This window comes from Sus scrofa, chromosome 13 (assembly GCF_054392235.1).
Source record: "Sus scrofa isolate SSC_HxYL_T2T_F1_AM1 chromosome 13, Sscrofa_HxYL_maternal_Yorkshire_Landrace_v2.0, whole genome shotgun sequence".
In the NCBI taxonomy this organism is placed as follows: Eukaryota; Metazoa; Chordata; class Mammalia; order Artiodactyla; family Suidae; genus Sus; species Sus scrofa.
The window spans coordinates 25,583,050-25,602,969 of NC_139395.1; the positions used below are offsets into that span (position 1 = coordinate 25,583,050).

The following is a 19,920-nucleotide window of genomic DNA, read 5'->3' on the forward strand; positions in this document are numbered from 1 at the left end:
ACTACAAGTTTGTTCTCTGTGTCGCTGAGTCTGTTGCTGTTTCATAAATAAGTTCATTTGTGTCATATTTCAGATTCCACATATAAGTGATATATGATATCTGTCTTTGGCTTATTTCACTTATGATAATCTCTAGGTCATTTATGTTGCTGCAAATGGCATTATTTCACTTTTTTTTAATGGCTGAGTAGTATTTCATTGTGTGTGTGTGTATTTATTCCACATCTTTATCCATTCATCTGTCAATGGACATTTAGGTGGCTTCCATTTCTTGGCTATTGTAAGTAGTGCTGCTGTGAACCTAAGGGTGCAAGTATCTTTTTGAATTATAGTTTTGTCCAGATATATACCCAGGAGTGGGATTGCTAGATCATCTGGAAATTCTATTTTTATTTTTTTGAGGAACCTTCATACTGTTCTTCATAGTGGCTGCACCAACTTATATTCCCACCAACAGTGTAGGAGGGTTCTCTTTCTCCAAGATTGTGTTTGTTTTTTTATGTGCTGTTTATTTAACTGAATAAGTTACTGAATTCAGACATTTTCATAGTTTTTTAGTTGCTGTGTTTGGGTTTTCTAGGTTGCGTTCTGGAATATTTTCTTCTAGATGTTCTATCCTTCTTTATTTCCACTGTTTGTACATTTTTCGTTTTTTTTCTTGTTTTATTAAATTGGCTACCATCTCCAGCCTCACAATGTTTAAAAATAGAGGGGGTAAGGGGAGTCAACTCCAGTGTGGCAGATATTTCTTGATGTAGTGAAGCTTATAGCATATGCAGTAGAGAGACATGTCCTTTCTCTTCACCTCTTTCCTGTTTTCAGCTTCTCTGGTATCTCTTCCTTTTCATTGTTGTACTAGCATGAATTTGTCTTGGTTTGCTGGGAGTTTCCCCATTTTTATCACTAAAAGTTCCATGATCTGGAAAACCCCTCAGTCCTAGGCAGCCTGGGACATTTGATCCTCCTAGCTCTTAGTTTATATAATTTCAAAAGCTTAGCCTGAGACAATGACTAGATACAGGTAGTTTAGAAGATACTGCCAAGAGCAGAAGTGAGGGGCAGAGGTGAGCAAGAGAAGGGAAAATGTGTGTTAATGAGGTCAACAGTGAGAGCAACTGGGATTGGAGCCTGCCTGGAGCCTTTTGACTAGTGTTTCAAATGCCTTCCAGAATAGTCTACCTGAGGAGTGACTGAATTATTTATCCATTAGCTCCTATTCCCCATTAGTTGAGGCTTGGCCCGAGGGTTGATAATGGCCCCATGTAAGTGCTTGATGAAGCCTCTGGGGTTTGGAACATTGAAGTCCCAGAGCTTGCTTGAGGCCAGAAACTTTGTGTGTGAGGTGGGTAGAAGCCTGTAACAGTCTGAAATGAAAGGGAGGCTGAACAGTGTGAGTTGGGGTGAGTGGGGTGTCTGTACATGCCCTAACCTCTGGGTCCGTCTTGAACCTGGCCGTTTATAATTCTGTCTCTAACATCAGTTTTTCTTCTCTTTTTCTTCCTCCTCCCCTCTCCTCCCCTCCCTTCCCCTTTCCCCTCCCCTCCCTCTCTCCTTCCCTCCCCTGGGGATGTCTGTACATGCCCTAACCTCTGGGTCTGTCTTGAACCTGGCTGTTTATAATTCTGTTTCTAACATTAGTTCTTCTCCTTCTCCTCCTCCTTCTCCCCCTTCTCCTCTCCCCTTTCCTTCCCCTCCTCTTCTTTCTCCTTCTCCTTCTTCTTTTTCTTCTTTATCCCCTCCTTCTCCTCCTTTTCCTTCTTCACCGTGCCCATGGCATGCACAAGTTCTGGGGCAAGGGATCGAATCCGTGCCACAGCATTGACAGCGCCAGATTCTTAACTCATTGAGCCACCAGGGAACTCCTAATGCCCATTCTTCTTGTGTATGCATGTGTGTGTGTGATAAGCCCTAAGATGTCCTCTGAAAGTGGAGCCCAGGAAAATAGTTGTCTGACTTGCCCACTCCAGCCTGTTGGCTTTCTGTCAATCAAAATGTGATTTAGATAGACGAGGCCTTCACCTTGAGGCAAGAAGCCGGCTGATGCATTGCTTCCTTTCCTCTTCTTTGCAGGGTAGAAGTAAATATACAAGTATATTGAGAACCAGAGAGTCAATTTTTGTCCAGAGAAGGCAAACTAAATCATTCTGAAAGATGAGATTGTGAAATTCAAGTGCAACAGACAGTGTCATTAATTAATTCGGGACTGAACTTGGAGGAACTGTGTGAATGCAGGTGTGTGCCATCACAGTCATTAATCTGAGGCTAGGCTTATTTTAAAGGGAAGGTGTTGGTGTCCAAGCCCCCCCCAGAGGAGTGGTTCATAATTGGGTTGCCTTGATCCTATCCTCCAGGCTCTGTTGGGTTGAACTGGGACAGTGGTGCCTTTTTTCTTTTTAAAGAACTTTTTCTTTATTCCATTCCTTGTTAAAAATTAAATTTATTTCATTACTGAAGAACGTCAAATAGGACACAAAGGCTTAAATAATGATTCCCTGTCTTATCCCACCCCCTGCTCCTGCTGCTGGAAGGGAGCCACTTTCTGTGGTTGCTTCTGGGATTCCTAACTATTCGTATTCCTAAATACTGTCTTTATGCATTTGTCTCTTGATTAATTGGGTTTAGTCATTAACTTTTTTTTCTTTTTTTTGGCTGTACCTGTGGCATATGGAAGTCCCCAGGCCAGGGATTGAACCCAAGCCACAGCGGCGACCTGAGCCACAGCAGTGATAATGCTGGATCCTTAACCCACTGAGCCACACAGGAGCTCCAGTTGTTAACTTACTGATTTACTGATTTCCCCTTAGGGTAGGTGAGCATTTAGTTCTGGGAGCTAATTACTTCTGTCCCATCCTGTCATCCAACTACTCTGCTTTTCTGTTCTCCCAATACAGTCTAGTCAGTGTTTCTGTTTGTAGTAATACCGTTTTTGAATGATCATGCCTATGCAAATATTGTTTACATGTACACATTTTTTCCTGCTACACCAAGTATTGCACTAAGATTACAATTCCTTTAGGTTTACTTTTTCCAGAGTTGTTAATTGCCTCAATTTATTTTAAGTTCCCTTCTTTCCTTCCTTTCTTTCCTTCTTTTTTTTTCTTTTCTTTTCTTTTCTTTTTTTTAATGGCTGTACCCATGGTACATGGAAGTTTCCAGGTCAGGGGTCTAGTCAGAGCTGCAGCTGAGGCCTTTGCCACAACCATGGCAACACCGGATCCAAGGCGCATTTGTGACCTGTACTGCAGCTTGTGGCCACGTTGGATCCTTAACTCACTGAATGAGGCCAGGGATGGAACCCACATCCTCAGAGAGACAGCGTCAGATTTTTAACCCACGGAGCCACAGCAGGAATTCCTTGCTAAGTTTTCTTTATACCTATTGCAGATCTGCCCCACACACAGCAGCAGACAACCCACCAATCCCACCTCCCTCCTGAAGCCTCCATCTTTCTGCTCCAGCCTGGACTGTATCATCCTGGGACTTCTTTTTGTTCTAGAAGTTTCCCTCCTCTCTTCTCTGTTGGGTCCTCTATTTCTTGGATTCTCTACCTTCCTCTGCCTTGACCATGTCCTTCCATTTCTCTCTGGAAGCTTTTATAATCTCTTCTTTATTCCTGGTGTTCTGAAATTCCACAGTGGTGTACTGTGGAGTATGTCTTTTTTTTCATTTATTGGGCTGGGTTATAAATAACTGTCTTCTATCAAAAAATTCAACACGCTCCAGTTCTGGAAGTCATCATCTTCTTCTTCTTCTTCTTTTTTTTTTTTTTTCTCCAATTTCTTTCTTCCATTTTTTTCTGGCCTTCGTTTCTAAAACTCCACACATTTGGACCTCACAGGCAAGCCTCTAATTCTTTTACTCCTTTCATTTTGCTTATTTTATTATCCTTTCCTTTTATTTATCATTGGGGCCATCTCCCTGGTTGACTTTTCTAAGCTTACTATGAAATTTTCAATTTTGACTATTGTAGTGTGTTTCCAAAGGCTCTCTCGTTCTTGTTCCTTGTTGCTTCTTAAAACTAGCAGCCTGCCTTTGGTTTATGGATGTGACAGTGTCTCTTCTGACTCTGTATGGCATCATTTTAAGTTTCCTTTTTGCAAGCAGCCTTTCTAATGTCTTAATAGCTCAGTTTTTTTCCAGCTTCTTTTTCTGTTTCTTTGCTTTGCTCTCTGCATTGTGTGTTGGAGGCTTCCTTTAAATGTTAGGTACTGCTGAGCCAGAGGTCTGTTGGAGTGAAGATTGAGGCTCTGAAAACTGGTTGGGGTCCCTGAGTGCTGTAGCAAGCTTGTTTCTTGGTAGCCTCCATTGCAGGGTGCTTGGGGGTGAGCTGATTTTCTACTGGGAGGCATTGAGATTGTGGTATCTATATGTATGTCTCTCTGCTGGAGCTGTTCAGTTTCTCCCAAGAAGGCTCTTTCCACCCTTGACTTGGACACCCTCCTTGGCTATGGGACTTCTGGGAGCTGGTCTGGGAGAGGGAGCTGGGAAGGAGCCCTCATCATTCAGGACGCAGAATTTCACCACACCCTCCACTGCTAACCAGCAGCTCCCTTGACCTCCCCCCTGTCCCTGGCCTTTCTGAGTCTGTGCCTCTTTGGGGCATTTCTCCAGAGGAGAAAGTTCTTCCCCTGCAGGGGTTAGGGAGGGCTAGGACTCTAAGCTGTAACTGTCTCATATGTAGTGTTTCAATCAAAACCTTTCATTCAGTCTGTTATGTACCTGCTGATGCACCACCCACATCCCCTTCAGGGAAGGACCTGTTGCTTCAGCTACAGTGGGTGGGTCAGCCTTCATCCCCTTTATATCCCTTTTATAGATTGTCTGCTTAAGGTCATGCCCTTCCCTGGTGGTCCACATCCAGTGACAGAGGAGAGACAGGAAGTGCTTGCTACACTAGCTCCAGGTGGGGTGGCTCTGATGGGCTGTTTTAGGTCCCCATGGGATGGTCCGATGGGCTCCTAGGTCCCTGTGGGACTGCTCTGATGGGCAGTCTTAGTCCCAGAGCTCACATCAGGGTTGGCAGGCTGCCTTTGGGCCTCATCTTGGGCTTGACATTCTTCTCTGCCGCAGATCTTCCACTGCTCTTGATCCCAAAGATGCTCCCTAGTGTACACCCCGCCGTCTAAACTCCATCTTGGACTCTTGCCTCCTGTGGAGGCAAGCTGGTGAAAAAGGCCCAGGCTCCTCCATGTCCTTCTCTGTGACCCTGTGTTGCAGCTAAGGCCATCCCTACAGGGCTGCAGCTCAAGGTACTCGCTGCCATGGGGAGGCAAGTCCCTCCTTGAGAGGCATCTGGAGGCACATCATCCATCCATGCAGCCCATTAGGTTCTCTCCACTGGGAGAGAGAACCATTGGCCTGGGGGCAATTTAACTAAGGATCTTTGTTCTCAGTGGTCAAGCAGGAAGTAGCCTTTTATGGGAGGAGTGGAACAGGCTTTGGAAATCAAAGAGCCAAGGTTTTTTTTTGCACATTAAAAAAAAAAGTACAGTTGATTTACAATATTGTGCCGATTTCTGATGTACAGCAAGGTGATGCAGTCATATGTGTATATACATGGTTTTTCTCATATTATCTTCCATCATGTTCTGTTCCAAGAGCCTGGATATAGTTCTCTGTGCTATACAGCAGGACCTCATTGCTTATGCATTCTAAATGTACTAGTTTTATCTACTAAGCCCAAACTCCCAGTCCATCCCACTCCCTCCCCTTTCCCCTTAGCAACCACAAGTCTGTTCTCTGTGCCTGTGAGTCTGTTTCTGTTTTGTAGGTAGGTTCATTTGTACCATATTTTAGATTCCACATGCAAGTGATATCATTAGTATATGTTTTTCTGTTTCTGACTTACTTCACTTAGTATGAGAATCTCTGGTTGCATCCATGTTTCTGCAAATGGCAATATTTTCTTCTTTTTAATGGCTGAATAGTATTCCTTTGTGTGTACGTACCACATCTTCTTAATCCATTCATCTCTTGATGGACATTTAGTTTGTTTCCATGTGTTGGCTAATGTAAATAGTGCTACAGTGAACATAGGGGTGCATGTATCTTTCTGAATAAAAGCTTTGTCCTGATATATATCCAGGAGTGGGATTGCTGGATCATTTGTTAGTTCTATATTTAGTTTTCTCAGGAACCTCCATACTGTTTCCTATGGTTGTACCAATTTACATTCCCACCAACAGTGTAGGAAGGTTCTTTTTTCACCACACCCTCTCCAGATTTTGTTATTTGTGGACTTATTGATGATGGCCATTCTAACTGGTGTGAGATGGCACCTCATTATAATTTCGATTTTCATTTCTCTAATAATTAGTGTTGAGCATCTTTTCATGTGCCTGCTGGTTGTCTATATGCTTCTTAGAGAAATGTCTCTTTAGGTCTTCTGCCCATTTTTCAATTGGGTTGTTTCTTTATTGTTGAGTTGTATGAGTTGTTTGTATATTTTGGAGTTTAAGCTCCTGTCAGTTGCATCATTTGCAACTATTTTCTCCCATTCTGTAGGTTGATCTTTTTGTCTTTTTTTAAAATGATTTTTATTTTTTCCATTATAGTTGGCTTACAGTGTTCTGTCAGTTTTCTGTTGTACAGCAAAGTGACCCAGTCACACATACGTTCTTTTGTTTTGTTTTGTTTTTTGTCTTTTTAGGGCCACACCCGCAGCATATGGAGGTTCCCAGGCTAGGGGTCTAATTGGAGCTACAGCTGCCGGCCTACACCACAGCCACAGCAATGCCAGATCCAAGCTGCGGCTGCCACCTACACCACCGCTCTTGGCAACACCAGATCCTTAACCCATTGAGAGAGGCTAGGGATCGAACCTGAAACCTCATGGTTCCTAGTCGCATTTGTTTCCACTGCATCACAATAGGAACTCCGTATACATTCTTTTCCTCATACATTCTTTTTGTCTTTTTTATGGTTTACTTTGCTGTGTAAAAGCTTGTAAGTTTGATTAGGTCCCATTGGTTTATTTTTGTTTTTATTTCTATTGCTTTGAGAGACTAACCTGAGAAAACATTTGTGTGGTTGATATCAAAGAATGCTTTGCCTACATTCTCTTCTGGAAGTTTTGTGGTGTCTTTTATTTAAGTCTTTAAGCTGTTTTGAATTTATTTTTTTGCATGGTGTGAGGGTGTATTCTAGTTTCATTGACTTGCATGCAGCTGTCCAGGTTTCCCAGCACCACTTGCTGAAGAGATTGTCTTTTCCCCCATTTTATATTCTTGCCTCCTTTGTTGAAGATTAATTGACCATATGTATCTGGGTTTATTTCTTGGCTCTCCATTCTGTTCCATTGATCTGTGTATCTGCTTTTGTACCAGTATAACACTGTCTTGATTACTATAGCTTTATAGTATTATTGTCTGAGGTCTGGGAGCCTTATATATATCCTGCTTTTTTCTTTTCCCCCTCAGGATTGCTTTGGCAATTCTGGGTCTTTCATGGTACCGTATAAATTTTTAGGTTATTTGTTCCAGTTCTGTGAAAAACGTCATGGGTATTTGATAAGGATTACATTAAAGCTGTAGATTGCTTTGGGTAGTATGGCCATTTTAAGAATATTAATTCTTCCAATCCAGGACCATGGGTTATCTTTCCATTTCTTTGAATCCTATTTAACTTCCTTGATTAATATTTTATAGTGCTCAGCATATACGTCTTTCACCTCCTTGGCGAGGTTTATTCCTAGGTATTTAATTTTTGGGGGTGCAATTTTATTTTTTAATTTTTGTTTTATTTATTTATTTATTTTTGTCTTTTTAGGGCTGCACCTATGGCACATGGAGTTTCCCAGGATTGGGATCAAATCGGAGTGGTAGCTGCTGGCCTGTACCACAGCCACAGCAGTGCCAGACCTGAGCTGTGCCTGTGAACTATACCACAGCTCATGGCAATGCCAGATCCTTAACTCACTGAGCAGGGCCAGGGATCAAACCCGTGTCCTCGTGGGTACTAGTTGGGTTTATTAACCACTGAGCCATGACGGGAATTCTAAATCTGCCATATTGTTATGTTTTGTGTACTTTATTTGTAGATTTCTGAGTGGGATATATAAAAGGCTTTTGTTGAATTGTGTTTTCTTTGAGCCCCTCCCCCCAATATCTTGGAACTTAGCTATACCACTTCAGTTCTGGAGGTTATCTTTACATTGAAAACAATCAATTTAATTTAATTTTTTTAGAGATACAACCCAGATGGCCCAGAACTATCTTTAGAGCCAGGTACCCTGGCTCTCTGTACTCTTGATAATTGATAACTCAGGAGTAATTTAATTCCACAAACATTTAGCCAGCCCCTGCTATGTGCTAGAATCCAAGACAGCCCTGTGGATGTGGAAGATAAGTGAAACAGGTTTTGCTTCCATGAGATTTAGAGTCTAGGGGGGAGGCTGACAAGTTACCAAATGATAACATCACATGAGGACTGATAGCAGAGGTACATACAGAGTCGGGGGAATGTGGAAGGGTGGATGTCACAATGATGCACCTAGTGGGCAGTCCCTTCCAGTCTTGTGTGGTTCCCTCCCCTTGACTTTGGGCTTATTAGCTAACCTGTGATTCATCTCTTATCAGTAGAATGCAGCAGAAAATAACACTGGCACTTGATTTTCATATTTTTGATCTCTGAAAATTTGGGCTCCTTTCTTTTTCTTTTTTTTTGGCTTTTGTTTTCATAGAGCCACTCCTGCGGCATATGGAGGTTCCCAGGTGAGAGGTCTAATTGGAGCTGTAGCCGCTGGCCTACGCCAGAGCCACAGCAACGGCACATCTGAGCCTCGTCTGCGACCTACACCACAGCTCATGACAATGCCAGATCCTTAACCCACTGAGCAAGGCCAGGGATTGAACCCGCAACCTCATGGTTCCTAGTCAGATTTGTTTCCACTGCGCCACTGCGGGAACTCCTGGGCTGCTTTCTGAGAGAATTTCTTCATTTGTTAATTGCTCCTCAGCTGTATCCATTGTGGTGTTTATTTTTATGTTTTTTCCAAGATCTCTAGTTGGTTCTTTTCCCAGTACTCCTTTTAATGTTTCTGTTTGTTCCATTAACTGTCTCCTTAGGTGTTACTTCTGTTTGTTGAATTTAGTTCCTCTTTTTCCTGATGCTCGCTTCCTACAAATATTAGAACATTATTGTGTCTGTACTTATCTGAATATTTGAGGTTTCCTGTCTCATTTTGTCCTATTTTTTTTTTTTCACTTTTTAGGACCACACCCGTGGCATATGGAAGTTCCCAGGCTAGGGATTGAATTGGAGCAGCAGCTGTCATCCACAGCTACAGCAACACAGGATCTGAGCTGCATCTGTGACCTACACCACAGTTCATGGCAATGCTGGATACTTGACCTCCTGAGTGAGGCCAGGGATCGGACCCACATCCTCATGGTTACTAGTCAGGTTTGTTACTATTGAGCTACAGTGGGAACTCCTGTGTCCTATTGTCTTTAGTGGAGATGTGATGCTGGTGGGATGCTGGTACTCAGTTATCTGATGGTGAGAGACCATGATGCTTCTGGGTCTCTCCAGCTACTCTAGTCAGTATGTGGTCTTTTTTTTTTTTTTTTAATGGCCGCACCCATGGCATATGGAAGTTCCCAGGCTAGAGGTCAAATCGGAGCTGTAGCTGCTGGCCTATGCCACAGCCACAGCAACAAGAGATCTGAGTTGTGTCTGCAACCTACACCACAGCTCATGGCAGTGCAAGATCCTTAATCCACTGAGTGAGGCCAGGGATCAAACCCGTGCCCTCATGGATACTAGTTGGGTTTGTTAGTGCTGAGCCATGATGGGAACTCCTATGTGGTCTCTTTCATCCAAGCCTCCATCTCTCTTCCACGCTGCTTAGCACAGGTGGTATGTGATGAACCATCTGGCTGCCTTATCTGTTAACCTCACCAGGCATGTGGTCAGTTGCCCCTCCTCCGGCTTCCAACTTTGCTTACCTTTTTTGGTCACTTCCAAGTTTCTCCTGGGGCAGCTCCCACCTTGACAGAAGCCCTCTCCCATTCATGAATTGTGCTGGGGTTTCCTTTGATCTGATTGCATCTGCTTTCTTTGTTTCTGAGATGTTCATCTTTAAGAAAAATGACTTGGGATAAAAACATAACCTGGAATTGAGAGCTGGCACGACAGATAGGAAATTTTGATTGTTAATTTCAGCCCAGAATTCAGACATGTTAAGATCATTTTGAAACTTGAGTGTAATAGAAATAAATGTAGGCTCTGGAATTTAGGTTTTTTTTTTCTTTTTTTTTTGACCTGTGGGTACTTCTTTATTAGGAAAGAAATTAACCATTTTCAGACTAGAGACTGCAGAAGGGAACTAATTCGATCCTGCAGTTCTAGAACAAACTGCGTGATAAGGGATTCTTGAGTTTTCACAGAGTGGGGGGTGGAGGAGAGAAAATCTCTTAAACAGTGTTCCCCAAATTTGGCTACTTTCACAAACATATGCTTGGGGGAGGGGGTTACAAGTTTTCCACGGTAACATTTACATCTAAACCAATTAATACACTTGATGGCCTGACAACTATCTTATATAGCAGAAGGTTACCACGTGACCGCAGCACCTGCTCTTGTACCTCTGACCCCGTAGCATCAAGTAAAGACCAGCAGGGCTTCACTTTTCATGTGGCATCTCTCACATTGGGTGCTCAGACCCTTCACACCATTGCTGAACATTTTCTATGAGACCTGTGTGTTGTCTGGGTTCAGGACACTGGGTCACATCCATGATTCTCCAAGTGGGGTAGTGTGGTGTGTGGATGGTGGCCAGCGAGACACATGAAGTATGAAAAGGCACATTCAAACTACCTATTGACTTTATCATACAAAAGTCTGTAACAAACTTGACAAAATAACTTTCGGGCAGTAGCAGAAACACAACTAGAGATTTCACCCAAGGGGGCCTGGGATCTTGGCTGAGAAACACTGGCATAGAGGTAGAGGAGTCCCAGCACATGGAGAACAGTTTAGCTAAGAACATGTGCCAAGAGTTCCCATTGTGGCTCAGGGGAAACAAACCCAACTCGTATCCATACGGATGCTGGTTCGATCCCTGGTCTTGCTCAGTGGGTTAAGGATCAGGCCTTGCTGTCATTGTGGCATAGACTGGCCGCTGGCTGCAGCTCCAATTCTACGCCTAGCCTGGGAACTTCTATGTCTCAGGTACGGCCCTAAAAAGCAAAAAACAAAACACATAATACCAAAACATTTGCCAAATGTGTGTGTAAGGAACATCTTTGGGAAATGAGTGAATCCTAAGCCATAACTTATCATGGTCTTTTGGACCCAAAGGGCCAATCCACAAGAAACCCAAGACATCCATCAAACTTCTCAGACCTGTTTAGGACAAGTTGATCCACTTTTAATACGGAGTCAGAAGAAAAATCTGGTTTTGCCCCCCAAAACTCACTCCCCCCAATTATTTGGGTTAACACATTTCAGAATTTTAAGTAAACAGTAGTTTCAGCTGAGTGAAGGTAGCCTGGCATCCACCCACCAGGAAGCACTGTCATTATCTGCACTGCCATCCAGCTCTCAAGGGAGCTATCAGCTTGGGTCTGTTCTGTAGTTATTTCAGAGCTCCAATTTGCTCCAGGTGGGTCAAGAGCTCCCCTCTCTCGTGCATACTTTCTAGATCAGTGCATCCACCTATACACTCTTTACCGATAAAGACCTGAGGTACCGTTCTGGCTCCCGTGAGCTGTTGCAGATAATCTTGAATCTCGGTGGTGTCACTGGTGGCTGTGATATTGACAAATTCCAGAAGCCCTTCTTTGAAGGGCAGTTGGCTGAGGAGATCCTGGGTCTTTCTGCAGAAGGGGCAGGTGGGCTTGATGAAAACTACCACCTTCCCAGGCTGGATTTTGCTGTTCACAAATGCTTGAGCCATGTTGACAGGTGGCTGCCTCCCCGGAGGAAACCTCAATGGCAGGTATTGCTCGGGTGTAAAACCTGGAATTTAGCTTTAAAAGAGCAGTTATACCAGCATAAAATGAAGAAAATCCGGTTTGGTAGCCCATGAAGAAAAAAAAAAACTTAGAGCATTTAGTTCATTACAAGTGTTGAAAGGTGTGCTACAAGCCTGTGAATGTGATAAATAAAAAAGGCAATGCAAGACATCATTAAGATGGCGAAGTTGGGACCCCAGCCTCTGTCCCCCAGCAAAGGCTAACAATTAGACAGCTCTCCACCAGCAAAAATAGCTCTGGGAGAGATCAGGGGTCCTCTTAAGAAATTTTAGCAACACAGTGGAGCAAAAAAACCTGAGAAGAACTGCGCAAAAAGAAAAGGAAGAGCAGCTTCATTTAGCCTGCATCATCCCATCCTTCAGGTTGGAACTGCTTAGTTCTGAGAGCATATTCCCCACCCCCAAAGAGACACCCTTGCCAGGAAAGGGAGAGCAGGGTGAGCCTCTAGCTTCCCCAGGTTTCGCAGGCACCATGTGAAGGACCCACTTTAGTTTCATCCTATTCAGAGATCAGCAAAGCTGAACTGTATAGAGATGGCTGGGAATAAGGAAGAAGAGCAGAAGCCACCAGTATCAGTCACACCATGGGAGCCACTGAGGTTCCCAGTGCCCTGTCCTATATAGAACACCACATGTTTGACACTGAGGAAACCAATCACTGGCTCAGCTGCCATAGGCCCCTGAAGATTTCACCAGTTTTCTCCCAACAGCCACCTGGCGTCTTCCACTGCCCCTTCCTTGCCTCCCCCTGCCACTGGAGCCTGGGATCTGCACTGACAGTTCACTCAGGCCCCTGTGGTGGCACAAGTGCAAGGTGCCAGCCCAAACCCTGAGGCTGATCTTCACTTACTGCTGTGGGCACTTGTGGGGCTAGCCTCTTCAGCTATGTGCCTGCATGCTGCTGGCCTGACTCTGTCACCAGCCTCCATGCCGTGGGTGTGCCCATGGTGAGATCCTGCCGCCCTGGAAGTGTGCACTGAAAGCCAAGGCCTCCACAGCTGCTGTGGGCCTGGATTTGGCTCTGTCTCCAGTGGTCTGCACCGCTGGGCTCACCTGTAGTCATCAGCCAGCCAAGGCCCCTGTCGTTGCCAACAGGTCCACAGTTGGCTCTGGACGTTGCTGCTGACCCTGACTTCACCATGTCATGTGTGTCTCTGCATGCACCTGTAGCTGGCCCCCAGAGCTAAATGAATGCACATCACTGGCTCTGTCTACCCTGGTCCTGATCTCTGGACCTGGAAGTGCCAGTGAGGACCCAATACCCTGTGCAGCCATTGCAGACCCCCCACTGTGCTTTCCAAGGACTGTGTAGTTGTCAGTGCCGTGAACCCCAGTGAACTGAGCTTGAGACAACAGGCCCCCTTGATCTGGAGCTACTATAATTGGCATACCACTCTAATTGGCATACCACTTCATACCACTATAATTGGCACCCTGCACCACTAGACCCAGGGTCTGGAATAGGTGATGTCCTCTTCAGATGTACAGATACCTACACAAGGGTACAGGGATCACAGAGAATCAGGGAAACTTGACTCCACCAAAGGGGCACAGTAACTGTGACCCCAAAGAAATAGAGATAGATGATTTGCATGACAAAGAATTCAAAACTACTGCCTAAAGATTCTCAGCAAGCTAAATGAGAACGTTGGTAAACAATTTAATGAAGTCAGGAAAATAATACAAGAACAAAATGAGAATTTCAACAAAAAGATTGAAAACAAAAAGAACCAAACTAATTTTGGAGCTGCTTGGCCGCTAGGGAACTCTGGTAATTTTATACTGAAATCTTTTATCCCCTTGAACTTTATTTTCACTTGTGTAATATGAGATTCTATCTGTATCCTTTTCTGAATGAGTAACCAGCTACTCGAATGTCGTGAGGATTTTTGTGCCTGTATGCCTTTTGAGGTTCTTTGGTTCTCCCTGTTTGTGTGTTCCTTTGTCAGATACGCTAAGGGGATTGTGGTAGCCTTGAAAAATGAGTGGGGAGGATTTTTATGGGAAAAATAAAAGGAAATATGCTCCGGGACGGAGTGATATGATGTACCTGTCTCATGCCTCCTCTGCTTATGATCCCTCAGTAACAGTCCCAGGTTCTCGAGATAAGCCAGACTTTCCTGGCTGCACGTCAGGGCCCTTTATCTCTGGCCCCCTTTTCTCTGATGCCTCATTCTCACCCTGCCTCACCTCCTCCCTTCCATGCTCTCTTCCTACTGTGTGAGGGTCAGGATTTTTGTGGTGTCTGGCTTTCTGCTGTGTCTCCAGACCTAGAACCATGCTTGGCACATTGGAGGTGCCAGTGATTATTTGTTGCAGGAAAAATGTGCAACTCCTGGGGGAAAAAAAAAACCACTCTGTCCACATGCGCTCTTCTCTCTCCTAAACACCTTACCTCACTCTGTGGTTAGATAAACCTATTGTCCTTTAGGACTCAACTTGGTCTCACCTGCTCTGGGGAAGCCCTCTCAAAGCCTGGGGTAGGTACCCGCAGAACTCACCTGTTATGGTGCCAGCCCTGCTGCTATTAGTGAGTGTTGACCTGAGTGATGGGAAGCTGGGGTGGTATCAACAGGGTCAACCTGGGCTTGAAAGTGATGCTAATTCTTTCACAGCCCTGGGAGAGCTGCCAACAACTGGGCCTCAGAGGCTCTCCAGGGCTTGTGGAGGGATTGCTCACTGGAAATGCTACTACCAGGAAAGTGGTTTAAAGTTTTGAATGACCTGGGAGGCCAGAGGGGGGTCACTTTTAGGCACATGCTTGTCAGCCAGTGGAGGTGCCATGGCCATGGGAAAAGATTCCGCTGAGATGAAATCTAACTAGTATCCAGAGGATGTAGATTCGACCCCTGGTCTTGCTCAGTGGGTTAAGGATCTGGCGTTGCTGTGAGCTGTAGCGTAGGTTGTAGACATGGCTCGGATCCCGCATTGCTGTGGCTGCGGTGTAGGCTTGCAGCTATAGCTCTGATCCAACCTCCAGCCTGAGAACTTCCATATGCCATGGGTGCAGCCCTAAAAAGATTAAAAAAAAAAAAAGGAATACTGCTAAGGCAGTGGGTTAAGGTTTGGGCCTACCCAAGCAGGGGAAAGGAGACCAGGAGAGAGATGGTGGTGTGGCTTGAACAACTTGCTGGTGTCCAGGGAAAGGGGAGTGCATCTGGGCAGTGGGGCTCCAGCAGTAGGCTGCTGCTGTGGGGCAGTGTGGGGGCAAGGGGTGGGCGGGGGTCCAGAAGAGGGCGAGCTACGGCTGGATCTCCCATCAGGAGCCCTGCACTGCAGAGGCCCTTGCATCCTGAAGGATGTGCTCCAAGAGACACAGAGCATCCGTTATAAGAGATATTTTTCTTGTCTTTCTTCATCCTCTTCATCCCTGCAGGTAGGTAGGAGAGAAAGAAGGGGCCCCAGAGCTAACCATGCCACCTGCCTCCGCCACTCACAGTCCAGCCTGACCCTGGAGAGAAGAGACACCATGTATATTGGAGTCTTTTTTTTTTTTTTTCTTTTTAGCCCTACACCTGTGGCATATGGACATTCCTGGGCTAGGGGTTGAATTGGAGCTGTGGCTGCCAGCCTACACCACAGCCATGGCAATACTGGATTTGAGTCACATCTGCAGCCTATGCCACAGCTTGCAGCAACGCCAGATTCTTAACCTGCTGAGCGAGACCAGGATTGACTCTGTATCCTCTTGGACACTATGTCAGGCTCTTAACCTGGTGAGCTACAATGGGCACTCCTATATTGGAGTCCTAAAATGGTATTTTTTTGTTGTTGTTTTTGCTATTTTAGGGCCCACCTTGCAGCATATGGAGGTTCCCAGGCTAGGGGTCGAATCGGAGCTACAGATGCCAGCCTATGCCACAGCCACAGCAATGACGAGGGATCCAAGCCTTGCCTGTGACCTACACCACAGCTCACGGCAGCGCTGGATCCTTAACCCACTGAGCAAGGCCAGAGATTAAACCCTCATCCCCATGGATCCTAGTTGGGTTCAGTAACTGCTGAGCCACGAAGGGAACTCCTAAAAATGGTATTTTAATAGCTGAGATGATTGGGAAGCTGTAAGATCTGCCCAAGATGTTGCGATGGGAGAGAACCATACAGTGTAACACAATGGGGGAAGAGTATGGGGAGAAAAAGAAAACCGTCTCATCCATCTTTGTACTCTGCTTCTTTCACACTGTTCAGTGAACTGATCATACTTGGTGTCACACTTGTGTCTGTCTTGCTTTGGTTTGTCAGCTCCTGGAGGGTGACACCAGGGACGGCAGGGAGCCATTCACTATAGGACCTGCTATGTAGTAAGTCTTCAGTATGTATTTGTTGAAGGAGTGGATAACTAAATGAATGCATGAATGAATATATTCATTCCCAGTGTGAATAAGGGAAGTCAGCAATCCCATATAGTTAATTTTACATAATGATATTATAGAACTTATTATTGAGGGGTGGATCGATTTGGATCCAATCAAGAGAGAGGAACCATACAGCAATTTGAAGTGGGAAACTGTAGTATAAAGAATCATTGGGGAGTTCCCTGGTGGTTGAGTGGTTAGGACTTGGCGCCATCCCTGCTGCAGCCTGGGTTCAATCCCTGGTCTGGGAACTGAGATCCCACATCAAGCTGCTGCACGCTACGGCCAAAAAAAAGAAATTAATTACTATAACAGAGGATTGTATGCATTGGTTAGTAAGAAGTAAAGAGATCTCTGAACAATATCAGAAGACGGGCAGATATATGGAGCAGCCACTGCTCCTGGGCTGAGGTCCTGTGCCTGACCTCTCCCAGGTCTAAGCTCAAGACTTTGTTGGAAAGGAGTTGAGCAGTTGCTATGGGGCCTAAGTAATGGAACTTGCTGGAAATCCACCCTTAGGTGCCAGGGAAGGCTGCTCAGGAAGGTTCTCAGAAGGCGCACATCTAAGAACCGCCTCAGGGGAGCTCCTGCTGTGGCACAGTGGGTTAAAATCGACTGCAGTGGTTCAGTTTGCTTCAGAGGCATGGGTTTGATCCCTGGCCCCGTGCAGTGGGTTAAAGGATCGGGAATTGCTGCAGCTGCAGTGTGGGCCACAGCTGTGGCTTGGATTCAATCCCTGGCCCAGGGAACTTCCATATGCAGTGGGTGTGGCCATTAAAAAAAAAAAAAAAAACTACCTTGGGGGTGCTGGGGGAGCTGGCTGCCCTGCTCTGCAGGGAGTCACTCACTATAGGAGTTGGACACTGGGGGAGTCACTTGTACTGCAGGAACTAGAGGCTGGCAAAGCTGCCTGTGCAACAGGAGCCAGACACTGGAGCCTCACCAGAACCAAGAAGAAGACTCCTTCCTCAGATCTCTCCACGGCCCTCTAGAGACAAAACTTTAAAAATGAATATTTAGGAGTTCCTGTTGTGGCTCGGCAGTAATGAACCTGACTAGTATCCATGAGGATGTGGATTCAATCCCTAGCCGCACTCAGTGGGTTAAAGATCCAGCATTGCTGTGAGCTATGGCTTTATGCAACTCAGATCTGGCATTGTTGTGGCTGTGGTATAGGCCAGCAGCTGCAGTTCCAGTTTGACCCCTAGCCTGGAAACTTTCATATGCTGCAGGTATGGCCCTTAAAAAAAAAAATAAATAAAGGTGCCAGATTCATTTTCAAAGAGCAGGAAGGGAAGAATGCACTTCTATCTGAGAAGCAAGAAATTGATAATAAAGGCAAGTTTACATATATGCATTTTGCTGACTCGCCCTCTGAAGCAGAGCATTACATTTTTTCCTTTGTAGTTAAAATCATCAACACTTTTTTTGCAATGTCCACACTTCCTAATTTCCTGAATTTTTTTTTTTTTTTTTTGTCTTTTTTAGGGCTGCATCCATGGCATAGCTAGGCTCCCAGGCTAGGGGTCAAATCTGAGCTGCAGCTGCCAGCCACAGCCACAGCCACAGTGACGTGGGTTCTAAGCCAAATCTGCGACCTACACCACAGCCCATGGCAATGCAGGATCCTTAACCCACTGAGTGAGGCCAGGGATTGAACCTGAATCCTCATGGATGCAAGTCGGGTTCGTCAACCTTTGAGCCATGACAAGAACTCCCAAATTTCCTGAATTCTAAAGGCAGCTTTCTCTTACCTTCATTCCTCCACCTCCTCCAGTGTTTCTGCAAGCTTCTAACCTCTACTATTCAGTCCCTTCCTGTTCAAAATACCTAGAGTGACTTTTCCTTTTCCTGAATGAAATCATTATTGACAAATGCATAGCTCTACTTTTGTTAATTACTTAAAATTGTGGCTAGAAGTGCACATTTTGAGGCAGTAGTAAATTCTGTAGTTAACGCTTAAAATTTTACATCTTTCCCTTAAGGTCAGGCTATCAGCTCTCTCTCTCTCTCTCTCTCTTTTTTTTGCCATTTCTTGGGCCACTTCCTCGGCACATGGAGGTTCCCAGGCTAGGGGCTGAATTGGAGCTGTAGCGGCCGGCCTACGCCAGAGCCACAGCAACTTGGGATCCGAGCCGCGTCTGTGACCTACACCACAGCTCACAGCAATGCCGGATCCTTAACCCACTGAGCAAGGCCAGGGATCGAATCCGCAACCTCATGGTTCTTAGTCGGATTCCTTAACCACTGAGCCACGACGGGAACTCCAGCTCTCTCTTTTCTTGCCTCGAAAACCCTCCCATCCTTTTCCTGTAGACTGAGAAAATCACAACAGTTCATTGAGCTCTTTTGAAACTCTGTAATTTCCAAATCATGTTCACATGTTATCTACATGTTTTGATCCTCAAAACAGCCCTATGACAGAGATGGGAAGGCAACAATTCATGTGTCCATCCATCCTGTTGACTGAAAAAAATCTACAACATGAGAGTTCACTGTGAGTTAAATTTTATTTGGAAAAGGGAACCCTCCTGCACTGTTGCTGGGAATGTAAACTGGTACAGCCACTATGGAGAACAGTTTGGAGATACCTTAGAAATCTATACATAGAACTTCCATATGACCCCGCAATCCCACTCTTGGGCATCTATCTAGACAAAACTCTACTTAAAAGAGACACATGCACCCGCATGTTCATTGCAGCCCTATTCCCAATAGCCAGGACATGGAAACAACCCAAATGTCCATCGACAGATGATTGGATTCGGAAGAGGTGGTATATATACACAATGGAATACTACTCAGCCATAAAAAAGAATGACATAATGCCATTTGCAGCAACATGGATGGAACTAGAGACTCTCATACTGAGTGAAATGAGTCAGAAAGACAAATACCATATGATATCACTTATAACTGGAATCTAATATCCAGCACAAATGAACATCTCCACAGAAAAGAAAATCATGGACTTGGAGCTGCCTGATGGGAGAGGGAGGGAGTGGGAGTGATCAGGAGTTTGGGCTTATCAGATACAACTTAGAATAGATTTACAAGGAGATCCTGCTGAGTAGCATTGAGAACTTTGTCTAGATACTCATGTTGCAACAGAACAAAGGGTGGGGGAAAAATGTATACATGTAAGAATAACTTGATCCCCATGCTGTACAGCGGGAAAAAAAAAGAAAAAAAATTTTATTTGGGGCAAAATGAGGACTGTGGTCCAGGAGATAGCATCTCAGCTCTGAGGAACCTCTCCAAAGAGGGGGAGGGCGGGTCAGTATGTACGTGATCATAGTGAAAGAGGACACGTGCAGTCAAGCACACATTTTGGCAGAGCCTGGCTGCCAGTCGCAAGGAGCAAATGTCTTCGCTGATGATTTTAGTGCTTTTCTAGATACAGGCATATGCAAGGATCTTGGTTCATATAATCTTCTCCTTCTAACTATCTGATGGCTGCTTCTGCCAGTTTTCCCAGAGCACAGGGTGCCTGATTCCTGATGTCTACCCTGAGCTCTTTCAGGGTGTGTCGAAAGTCCGTGACGAGAGTGGCTAGTGACTTCATTCTTGTAGAGCCAGATGGCAAGT

The 19,920-nt window shown here is 45.1% G+C and overlaps 1 pseudogene; it reads right to left on the reverse strand.

The window, feature by feature from the left end:
- Positions 1-11,349: 11,349 nt before the first annotated feature.
- On the reverse strand, positions 11,350-11,929 carry LOC100156011 (glutaredoxin-1 pseudogene; annotated as a pseudogene).
- Between the last annotated feature and the right edge of the window lie 7,991 nt (positions 11,930-19,920).